Source organism: Lycium barbarum, chromosome 8 (assembly GCF_019175385.1).
Source record: "Lycium barbarum isolate Lr01 chromosome 8, ASM1917538v2, whole genome shotgun sequence".
Classification (NCBI taxonomy): domain Eukaryota; kingdom Viridiplantae; phylum Streptophyta; class Magnoliopsida; order Solanales; family Solanaceae; genus Lycium; species Lycium barbarum.
In genome coordinates, this window is record NC_083344.1 from 34,838,066 (window position 1) to 34,849,183 (window position 11,118).

Here is an 11,118-nt window from a genome sequence, read left to right on the forward strand (position 1 = left end):
TGATTCATTGACTACACTCACCTTATATGCTAATTCCTTCAAGGGGAGGCATAATGCTTATGAATGCTCCATAATGGAAGCGGGGGCTCTCGACCTTGTGTCACCCCGACATTGTTATATGTTGGGTATAAGCTTTAATACGTGTCCTATGACTAATGTTCCGAAAAGTTACAAGTCTATGTTCATAAGGGGTTCCATATGAGATTAAGGAAAGAGATGTGCCATAGATACGGTGATAGTAATGATGAGCCTAAGTTAGAGATTATAAAGTTTATTATACGACATTATTACGAAGTTCACGCTACGAATACGATGCGATTCTCATAGATTGTCTTTAAATCCAAATCTATGCTCCATGAAAGGTTATGATAAGTTTATGAGACATATGTGATGATAATGATGACGCTGTTGATAGTGATGATGATAATGATGATGCTAAAGATATTTGTGGGCTTTTATGTATATATATATATATATATATATATATATATGTGTGTGTGTGTGTGTGTGTGTGTGTGTGTGTGTGTGTGTTTGTGCTTATGTATGACTATTATGAAATCCCGAGCTTATAAGGTCGGGTAGAATATGTATATATTTACGTAACGCGCGCACACCTCTGCAGTTGGGTACGAATAACCCTGAAGCCTTAGTAGGGCCAGGTAGCAATAAACCTGAAGCCTTGGTAGGGCCAGGTAGCAATAACCCTGAAGCCTTGGTAGGGCCAGGTTGCAATAACCCTGAAGCCTTGGTAGGGCCAGGTAGCAATAACCCTGAAGCCTTGGTAGGGCCAGGTAGTAATAACCCTGAAGCCTTGGTTGGCCAGGTAGTATATGATATAAATACGTATATGCTATGATTATATATATGATGTCTGTATGAAAAGCCCAGAAAATATGTAGGTGATACTGTCGAGCCACTACGTGGCCGAATGTGGATAACGTTAATGTGTATGAGCGGATGTGGTGTTATGATATATATATGTATGTGTGATACGACGATGTATGAGCTATGATGATACATGTACCGTGTTAGTATATGATATAGGCAAGAAAGGTATCCTCCTTTAAAAGTTAAGCAGGTTATGTCTTCATCTTAAGTCTTACGATTCTCTATTATGTTTATTTCATTCATGCCTTACATACTCGGTACAATATTCGTATTGACGTCTGTTTTCTTTAGACGCTGTGTTCGTGCCCACAGGTAAGTAGGGAGGAGACCCAGATTTGTAGAAGTCGATAAGCAGCGTGTCGCAAGCACTCCATTATTCCGGAGGTGCCATTGATTTATCATTTTATGTACATGTATGTTTTGGGCACGACGGGGTCTTGTCCCGTCCATATGTCTAGCATTCTAGTAGAGGCTCGTAGATACGTATGTGTGGGTAGTATGGTCTGACGATTTTGATAAGCGTATATGTGTATATATGTATATGTGTATTATTTGATAGCCGAAGGGCTTACCTATATAAAGGTAATTATATTTCCAAATGAAAAAAAAAACGATTTTTCCTATGATTTGAGTATAAATTTGATGAATGAACGTTTAACGAGTATGATAAGTAGCAGAATAAGCGGTGCTCGGTGGATAGCCCAGGGTACCCGTCATGGCCCCTAGTCGGATCGTGAGACAACGTCTATAATTCTCTTCTCCGATGTCGTATCGATAAGAGGTTTGTTGCGTTGGAAACTGGACTTGACGAACTTCGTTTTAGACTTTTGCTTTGCTTCAAAACTTCTCATATACTAAAAGATATTCTTTCCCAAAGTGGGATAAAAAATTGCCCCTCATATTTTCCATAAAATCTAAGGTCTCAATAGCTTATTTCTTCAACTCTATTTGGTCGTGAGACTTCCCGGTACTCCTCATATATCATTTTATCCATAGGTATACCTAATAATTATATCATTCCTTAAGCCCGAAAGATGGATCATCTTGATCATAATTCCACGTACTTGTACTTAAACTTAGCGAGCGTTCATCAGGAAGTACGGGGTGTAACTTCCCCCCCCCCTCCCTCTTTAAAGACATTCGTCCTCGAATGTTAAACTCTCAGGGATCTTATGAAAAATTCGGCAGAGCTTTCTCTGTAAATGCAATACTACCAACCTGTCTTGCAGTAAACCTACAACACAATGCCACACAGTGCTACAACAATATGTAATAACAACAGCCCAATGATAGTAACTAGTATCATATACATACCTGAAGGCCATTACGTCTCCGTCTGAACCTCATTTGGTAATGGAAACAAATGCGGCTATATGAACCTCATATCTATGTATACTATCCTTGCCAATATACTCTATACAATAAGGAAGGCCTTGCCAATATCTAGCTCATTGAGTGACATACGCTGCTCCTTTATCTTTTCTAACCAATCATATCACTTCTGAAGGAGTCATTATCAACCAATAAAACAACAGAAGTCGGGACTTAGGATTTACACCCTATGACTCAGCTCTATAGCACGATTTAAGATAGAAAGAAGAGTAACCATCCTGAATGCCCTGCAGCCTCCTATTTATAAGTGTGGTGCGCTTCACACCCATAAACAAGACTCTACTGGACACAACTCGTAGACCAACCCTAGGACGAATGACTCTGATACTAATTTGTCACACCCCAACCTTGGCAAGGCGTGACTGGCACTCGATACCATATGGGAACTGAGCGAACCAACTTATAACCCACGTTTTCTGTACCTCGAAAGGAAATATAAAACCAAGGTACCATAAACCATAGGGGCACAAGCCCAAAAGATAACATACTTACGTTTTCAAAATAATTCTCGAGTGCATATGCAGGTAAGGCTATCCATAATAATGATACAACATAGTGTAAGTCGAGATGATCACAAAACATCTAACTTTGAATATCTATCTACGAGCCTCTGCAGGAGTACATGACATAAGATAAAGTGGCCGGAACAGGGCCCTGCCATACCCATGCAAATGCATATATAGCCATACTAACTCACAGGGCAACTCCAAAGCAAGTGGAGTGCCACGACTCTGCCTGCTGAGCTGGTATCCGTACTGAAAGGTCCGTCAAGCTGTATCTCAAGACCTGTGGGCATGAAACACAACATCCACAAGAAGGGACGTCAGCACGAGCAAAGTACTGAGTATGCAAGGCGGAAAGTGCAACAAAATAGCCACATACTAAAGATGAGAAGAATAAGAATCAACCTGGCATCTTCTTGCAATCTTTACTAGGTCTGTATGCCCTACTATGGTCCTGGTTAACTTATCATCAAACATTATCCGAACATATGTTGCGACGTGCAACCCGATCTTTATATAATACATGTCTCTCTATACTCTCACATGCTTAACCATATCTATATACAGTACTGTGCCTTTATCTTACTAATCATCCTATACTAACTGCCCAACTGATCGGTTGTAACTGCCCGACCGGCTGCAGTCCGGTAGTAATAACTGCCCGTCCTATTATCGCCCGATGGTAAAGCACAACTGCCCGGCTGATCTGCGGTAACTGCCCGACCGGCCGTAGCACGGTGGTAACTATCCAACTGGCTGCAGTCTAGTGGTAAATATATACATCTTCCCAACTGGTCGTAGACCAGTGGTAAATACATATATAAATACATACACACATACATACATCTGCCCAACCGGCCATAGCACGGTGGTAACATTTTCCCGACTGGTTGTAGACCAGTGGTAATTATAATCAACATCATAACTAAACTTCTACGAGTAATCTCTATACAATTCCCATGGTCATCACTTAACCCGTAGGGTCTTCATAATCACATAAGACTTCTAAGCACAACTCAGGCTATTTGTACTTCCTCCCACTTGACTAGACTATAACCAATTCCTAAGATAAAACATGAACCTCTCTTCGAACATTAAATACGTCATTAGAGATCCTCTTCTAGCACTCTATTCATGTAATATAAAACATTCCTTAAGAACATGTTCCTAAACTCATTGGATTATTATGGAACCGTCATCATGAATACGTTTCACCTTGAAGGAACAAATCATAAGGCGAGATCGGTAGCAATGAATAGTCTCAAAGGTCATGAATAGCTCAACAATATTATATGGATCATAAGGCTTATGGATTCTAACATTTATGGAAGCAATAACATTGTGGATATGGCGCAAAGGTTTATCGCAAAAGATTCATGCCTTTAGAAAGAACGGGTTTAACCTTAACTGTTACACCGAAAATAATTTCATGTCATTGTGCGGTAAATAGATTAACGCAGGGTAAGATGAATATGAAGTTCCTACAAGTAAGAAGGGGTACTTAACGATTCTAATTAAGATTCCAAAGAAATTCGAGGCAAGAGAAGAAAGTTCGTGTCACGACCAGGCTAGGGGCCGCGACGGGTACCCGGGGCTAACCACCGAGCACCGCTCGTGCTATCATTTACCTAACCCATTTAACAATCATTCATCTATTTTCGGTTAACTTTAAAAAGAGGATTTTCTTTTCATTACAAAAATATAACGCGTTAATACCAAAAACATATTTCAATATACTTATACACATGCGTACTACCCACGTTGTGGAACCACACAACCCACATCGAGAATCTACGAGCCTCTATTGAGTGACATATACAAATATACACAAAAGGGACAACCAATTAGCACCTCCGGAAGATGGAGTGCTCTTCAGCTCGGCTAGTGACAACTATCAGTCTGGACCGCTTTCCCGTCTACCTGTGGGCATGAACACAGCATCCAAAGAAAAGGATGTCAGTACGAGCATTGTACTGAGTATGTAAGGCATACATCAAGAAATAAAGTAAGAATAAGAAAGTAAAGTAAGTACAAGGAGATAATCGATAACTGCTTGCCTCTTAAGGCGGATCCATGTATGCATACTCATAAAGCATCATATAGTAAATTGTTGCGGAATGCGCAGCCCGATCCATATGTCATCATATGTTAGTGCCGAGGAACGTACGGCCCGATCCATAAATATAATAAGTTAGTGCCGAGGAACGTACGGCCCAATCCATAACCCATATATCCCGCGTCCGGGATGAAATCATGATATGCCAGCTGACCAGGTGGCTATGCGTCTATAGCGCCTCACCTTCCCCATATCCCCTGAATACATATACATATCATATACTTATACCATATACTTAGCATGCATGAGAGCCCAAGGAAAAGCTGTAAGTACGTCGGAGTGACGTAAGGTCGAAAGCCTCCGATTATGTTATGGAGTAATCATTGTCGCTTTGTCTCACCTTGAAGGAACAATTATTATAAGGTGAGACTATCAATGAAGAATATCATTAAGAGAAAACATAGAATAGGATCGTAAATTTCATGAGGCATCAAGCCATGTATTTTTTTTTGGAATCTTAAAAGAAATTAGTCATCATAATGATATTCTCACTTTTGACATCATCGTTGTCATTGAAAAACATATCCTTCGTCGTTATCATAAGAAATCACATAATCACAACCTTTGGTTTAGGAAAATGGGAGTACTTTGGAAAAACATTTATGGAATATCAAGAAGGAAATCGTGCTTCGGAATCTTAGACTATTTAACCTTTGATAGCAAGGAAAAGATGGGAGCATTTATGAAATCGTAAGCTAGGGATCATGCCTTTGAAAGAAAGGGAATAGCCTCACATACCTTCGACATTTACAATTCTTATTGCTTGCTCGCTCTCCCTTAATGCACTCGTATATACCTTCAAGAGAATTCATGTCGTCGTTAGCTAAGTAATTATAAGAATGGACTACTATTTCTAAGGAAAATTGGATAGCACTTCCTTCATTTCTAATACTTTTCCCATGTTTCATTTCAACTCTCATACATTCGTAACGACACTCACAATATTACTTTCAACAATCATCACTTATACACTTTGAGAAAAATCCACCATTTTCCTCCAATTTCTCCACATCCATGATTATAGCTCGTTATCACGTTTTCTCGTATATAATACTTATTTCATGGTCTAGACATTATTTATAGAATATTCACAACCGTAGCTTATCAAAATTCATGACTCCATTCAACTACTATTCAATTGTGCCACTATTCACCCATGCAAGGCCCATTTTCTATGTTCTTATACATTTCAAGTATCTAAGCCTTCCAATACCTTGAACCATATGGTATAGTCATGAAACATACCTTGGATGATGGTGGAATAAGCCTTGAGCAACAATACTATTTTTTTACCAAAACCCTATTTCAACCCTTTTGAGATTTCTTGAAGAAGATGACTTCCAATAGAGCCTCATGCACTTGCTTTCATGAATTAGATGTTGATGATCTTGGTTTCCCTTTGATCTCTTGAATTTTGTGGATGAATATTTGGAGAGCTTCTAGAGTGTTCTTGAAAGTTGTATGGATGAAAAATGAAATAAAATGAGGCTTTGGTCCCTTTTAATAACTTAAAGTTGATCTTTAATGAATTCCAGTCGGGGTGAACAGTGGTCGTAAACCACAGTTTCGAGCCGTAAACTGGTTTACGAGCCGTCCTCCCTGGTCGTATTTAAGCATGTCCAAAACAGAGAAGTTGGTTGAAGAATATTGCAGTTTACGATCGAGGTTTACGGTCCGTAAACCAGTTTACGGGCCGTATTCCAAGTCGTATTTAAGCATTCCCACACTTTAACAGAAAGTTGGAATTTGAAAGGCTGGAGGACGATGGTGGTTTACGGTCCGTAAATCACTTTATGGGCAGAAAATCACTATACGACCACTGGGCTGCATGAAATTTTACAACTTTTCCATTTCCAAAAATTCACGAATCATCACCCCTTGCTTAGTAAAACACCCCACACTCATACCCTTGTCGTTCTATTCCTTGTACATGTACGGGGACTTTTCCGAGGTATAACAGTTCGTTGAAGAAAGCGAAGTATAAGTCGTGTTTTGGAAAGGTTTTGCAAAGTACCGAGCTAATGTTAATTTAGCAATGTCTTGAGGAGAAGATATAATGCTGCTTAGATGGTTATTGAAGTATTAAACAAGTGTTTAGAAGGTTCCATAATGATTGGAAGTTAAACGAAACAAAGGGAGAAATTTTGGAATTTGTGAGTTATACGGCCACTTATACGGTCCGTATAAGGGACCGTATAACCTATCCAGAGAGGGGTTGTTCACTGGAGGTATTAGACGGTCACTTATACGGACCGTATAAGGGTCTGTATAATCCTCGTCGGGCAGCTTTTAATTTTTATAAAAAGAGTCCCCCAAGTCCTCATTTTTCATTTCATCGATTCTCCACACCTCTCAAGAGATCTAGAACATTCCATACACCGTACCAACATAAATTCAATGGGAATCAAAGAATGAACACTAATAATCAAGGAAATCAAGTGTTTGGGTGTTCATTAGGGCTGCTAGGGGCCAAGCATCTCTTTGGAATGGAAGTTGGGTTTCTCTGCAAGTTAAGTATTTCCATCTAAAGCTCATTCCTACACCATCAAAGGTGAGTTTTATATTCATTTCATGTTATTAAGAGTATTGATGGTTGAATAACTTGGATTGAGGAAGAAAGTAGATTATGGAGTTCAAATATGGAAATAGTGACTTGACTTGAATGATAGTTCTTGACATGTTATGGGTATAATCTTGTCATGAATGATATTAAGAAGGTTGGAGAAGCGTTATATGTGACTGAATACGACATTGGGTGATGACTATGGTTATGGATGACTTTGACAGGGAATTTTGAGAATTGAATAATGTCTAGCTTGACAAAGTTTATTGATTATGATATTAGGGATGTTGTTATTGATGTTTGGGAGTTTTCATATTATATGGAGAAAGTTGGAGAAACAAAGGAAGTGCTTCCCAATTTTCGTTAGCCCTTAGTCGCCTTAGCTTAGCTTCAAGTATGTTTCTGGTTATCTAATCTTAGTACGAATTCTCTTGAATGTAGAATCATGAACTTGGAAGGAAGCGTTTAGTCGGAAAAGCTAGAGAGACATAAAGGTATGTAAGGCTAGTCCCTCTTTTTCAAAGGCATGACTCTTATTTTGTGATTCCCTTCCTATATTCCCATGATTTTCTTACATCCCAAAAGATAAAAGGTAGAGATTCTTAATGTCACGACCCAGCTAGGGGCCGCGACGGGTACCCGGGGCTAGCCACCGAGCACCACTCGCTCTACCACTCATCTTACTCACTTAAGGCCCTTTTATCAACTTCATACATGAATTATAGGAAAAACATATTTTAGATAGAAATATAAATGCTTTATATACATTTGCCTCTCGGCCATCAAAATAATATATACATATAATAACATATTGTGAGACCATCTAACCCACACTGCGTATCTACGAGCCTCTACTGACAGACTGTATATATATAAACGGAACCAGACTCCGTCGTGCCCAAAATATGCATATATATCGAAAGGAGAATCACAAGCACCTCTGAACAATGGAGTGCTCTCCATCAGCTGACAACTACTATGGATCTGGATCAAGCTCACCTCTCTGTCTACCTGTGGGCATGAACACGGCGTCCAAAGAAAACGGACGTTAGCACGAATATTGTACTTAGTATGAGACGCATAAACAATGAAGGAAGACAACAATAATATAATGAGAACATCAATATGAAACATCTGGATCTGAATGACAATCATAAGAGAAGTAATGCATGCTGTCTCACTCATACTCATCATCATATCATATATGCATAATATGTAAGCTGCCCGTCCATATTGGAACGGTGTGATAATCAATAAAAATAGCCCGCATCCAGGCCTCCGGCCTCCGGCCTCCGGGGTATCATCTCATGCCGCCCACTAGTGGTGTCTGCCCATGCCAAATGGTCATGGTGTATCCGTATAACTGCCCGCCTTAGCGGTGATTGCCCGGCCAACTAGGCGCGGTGTAATATTATCATGACATGCTCATATTATTATAGTACATGCGTAAAGCTTAAGATCAACTATACTTTATCGGGGTGACGTAAGGTCGTGATCCCCCGATTTCATTATGGAGAAATTATTGACATTCTGCCTCACCTTGAAGGAATTAGCACATAAGGTGGGTGTGAGTAATCTATAACATCTTCATCATAGCATATCTCTTATCTTATATAGACATTAATAGATATAGGCTTTTAGCTTTTCAGAATACATGAACTCATAAAGACGAAAGGAATTTATAACATAAGATTCATGCCATTGGAAAGAAAGGACTAGCCTCACATACCTTTGTCGTTTAGCTAGGCTATCGTCCACTTGATCTCCTTCGATATCACGTCGCTACCTTCACGAGAGAATTCGAATTAGTATTAGTTAATCGACTATAAAAACATGTTATTATTTCTAAGTACAATTGGGCAGCGTTTCCTTTGTTTCTACTACTTTTCTCATGTCTCGTTTTAACTCCCAAACACTTACAACAGCACTTACAATATCGTATCAACAATCGTCATATATATACCTTAAGCAAAATCCACCATTTTCTCCAATCTGTCCACCTTTAGTGGTTTTAGCTCATCATCGTAATTTCGCATACTTCACACCTACTCCATGCTCTATACGTCATTTATAACGTATTCATAATCATAGCACACCAACATTCATGATCCAACATAGCTATCACCCAATTATGGCACTATTCACTCAGTAATGGTCCATTTTCTATGTCTTGCTACAATTCAAGTGTCTTAGCTTTCCAATACTTTAAACAACGTGATAAAGTCGTGAAACTTACCTTAGATGATGGTGGAATAAGTCTAGAGTGGAATTCCTTCCTCTTTCACCAAACCCTATTTCACCTCCTTTGAGATTTCTTGGTTTGGATGAACTTCACTTGAGTTTCATACACTTGGCTTCATGGATTTAATGTTGTTGATCTTGATGTTACTTTGATTCTCTTGGATGAAGTGTTTGGAGAATATTCTAGAGTGTTCTTGAATTGTGGAGATGAGAAATGAAGTAAAATGAGCTTAGGGTCTTTTTTTAATAACTCAAAATCTGATTTTTAATGAACAGCAGTCGGGGTGTATAGTGGTCGTAACCACAGTTTACTGACCGTATACTAGTTTACGGGCCGTATAACGTGGTCGTATTTAAGCATATAAAAAACAGAAAGGTTTGCTGAAGATCATGGCAGTTTACGACTCAGTTTACGGGCCGTATTTCGATTTACGGTCTGTATTCTGGGTCTTATTTTACCATTTCAACATTTAACAGAAAGTCGAAATTTTTGAAATGTTGAAGGACGATGGCACTTTACGGTCCGTAAATCACTTTACGGGCCGTAAATCACTTTACGACCACTGGGCTGAAATAAAATTCCGCAACTTTCTTATTTCCAAAAATTCATAATTAGTCATTCCCTACTTAGTAAAACATCGCACACTCATACCCTTCATTGGTCTATTCATTGTAGGCTCGCGAAAAATTTCGGAGGTGTAATACTTAAGAGCCTCCTATGAACTAGAGATGAGATATGTTCTATGATAATGATGCTATGATGAGCTTGATATTCTTATTCTTATGATTCCATGGATGTAATTTCTTGTTGATACCTCAACTCATGATATTAGTTCCTTCAAGGTGAGACGTAGCCATGAGAGTCATTCCATAATGTAATCGGAGGCTCCCGACCTTATGTCACTCCAATAATGTTAAGGCTTTTACTTGAGCTCTCATGCATGCTTTAGATAATGTATATGGCAAGTATGATAGGTGGTGCTCAGTAGGGTAGCTCCGGGTACCCGTCATAGCCCCTAGTTGGGTCATGACAAAAGTGGTATCAGAGCAGTTCTGTCCTAGGGTATGTCTACGAGCCATGTCCAGTAGAGACTTGTTTATGAGCGTGAAGCGAGCCACACTTATAAACAAGAGGCTGCGGGGGCATTTAGGAATAATGACCATTTTTCTTCTTCAGAGATCGTGGGATAGAGCTATGTTACAAGATTTCCTTTTTCCCTAATTGTGCGTTATGATTTCAGCGATGCCGGTAAAGAGAGAAGCAATAGCCGCCCAGAAGGGCAAGACTGCGACAGGAAGGCCGGTTGCACAAGAGTGTCTGGTAGATATAGAAGAGGGTGAGTCCCACAATGAGGCTCTATCTCATACCTCTCACACCCTGCCGATTTCGGAGGAGCATGAAGGGGCTCCAGCTC